Below are 1,831 nucleotides of genomic sequence, written 5' to 3' on the forward strand. Positions count from 1 at the left end.
TTGGAGTTAGTGCTGAAATTCTCAATCTGCACATTTCTCATGTGGTTGGCATTTCAAGTCAGAGAGGATTGAAGGACATTTTAAAATGAAATGGAGATGTTCAGAATTCTCCCTCTTTCCGTGCTTTCTCCCCTGCCCTGGTCCAGAGCACCATGTGTGTGCAAGACCTGTGCTTCATGCTTGCATAAATCACCCCAGATGTGGAAATTCTTGGGGCATTTCAGCATTGGCTCTGAGGCCCCCTCATCTGATGTGACCTCGGATTTCACAGCCTCCATGGGTAGGCCCTGAACCAACACTGTCACACAGGCTTCTTAAAAGCTGGGCCTGGCTTGCTTCTTTGAGACTTAACACCCAGTGAGTTTCATGGCTGAGAAGGGATTTGAACTCGGGTCTCCCTGGTCCTAGTCCAACACTCTAACCACTATGCCACATGGGCTTCTTGGCACAGAGCTGCTTTCCTGGCCAATGACATATCCAGAGCCACTTTGCCTGGAGCGGAGGGGGGGAGGGGGGGAGAGACAAACCCAGCCGCTGGATGAGGGGGTTGCAAGATCGGCCCTGCAGAATGGAGGGCCCCCTCCAGGGGTAGATGCAGGCAGGAGTATCTCACCTTGCCTGCTCTCTGCAGCCTCTCTGGCCCTCCTGCCCTGCCCTGCCCTTCTGCAGTAGGCCCGGAAGTCAGTGGCTGCCTGCTGGGTGGAAGGAGCAGCCCACAGGCCCTGACAGCCGCCTCCTGGGCTCTGCCCTACATACAGGGGCGTATCTAGGGTGGTGCAGGCAGGGCACGTGCCCCCGGCACCACTTAAAGGGGGGCGCCATTTTGTAAAATTAAAAAGAATTAAAAATGGCTGCCGAAAACAAAATTGCCACCGTCCATTCTCAAATGTCATGCCAGGCCTTGCAGAGACCATTTGAGCATGTGTGGTGGCCATTTTGTTTTCAGTGGACTGTGCTTCCTTTACAGTTGTCACCTGCTGCCTATGTCTGTATGTGTGTGTGTAGAGTGATAACACAGCATGGAAATTGGTGACACAACTATACCCCTGATCTGGCCTGTGAGCCATTTCTTTGAAGCAGGGGTTAGTCTGGTTTGGACCAACACACCCCTTTGTGGGGACAGGCTGGTTCGAACTCCGATTGCCAGGACCAGGCTGGGTCGATGTTGAGCCTGGCCCAAATCGAGTCAGTTCACACATCTCTAGTGGCTGCTTTTTGATTAGATCTGTTAACTGTGGTTCTTGTGTCTGATATAATTTTTTTTTTTTTAAAAAAAAATACTAGCCAGATATAGAGGATGGATCTCTAGAATTCCCCACCCACCGCTTCCTGTTCATGGGGTATAATAAAGCCTTCATGGGAGGAGGGTACACTCTTGTTTTCAAATGACTAAATTTCCCTGTGGAAGAGGACTTAATGGAAAGCTCATCTCCTTGCCTTTCTAGAGAGGAGGGAGGATAACCAGATGAACAGGGCCCAGAGTGGCTTCTCCTGCTCTCCTTTATTTTCCTCGAGGTGCAAAGTGAACAGAACAACTTGGGGCGTACCAAGCTCTGAAAGGGCCAGATGCTGAGTGAGACGGACCAGTGGTGTGGCTCAGTAGAAGTCTTTTCTAAAATCTAACCTAGATTTTATTCTTCACACTAACAGGGGAAATGATGGTTGTTTTCCTACCACAGGCAATCAAACCACAGGAGTGTGGATGGACTGATGAGTTGAGATTTGTCGTATAATGTTTTGCTGTTGGTGTCTGGATATATATTGCTTAGTGTTGTAATTCTGTTTTTTCCCCCAAATTCAATTTTTATTAATTTTAACAATAATATCCATA

Source organism: Hemicordylus capensis, chromosome 14 (genome assembly GCF_027244095.1).
Source record: "Hemicordylus capensis ecotype Gifberg chromosome 14, rHemCap1.1.pri, whole genome shotgun sequence".
Lineage (NCBI taxonomy): Eukaryota > Metazoa > Chordata > Lepidosauria > Squamata > Cordylidae > Hemicordylus > Hemicordylus capensis.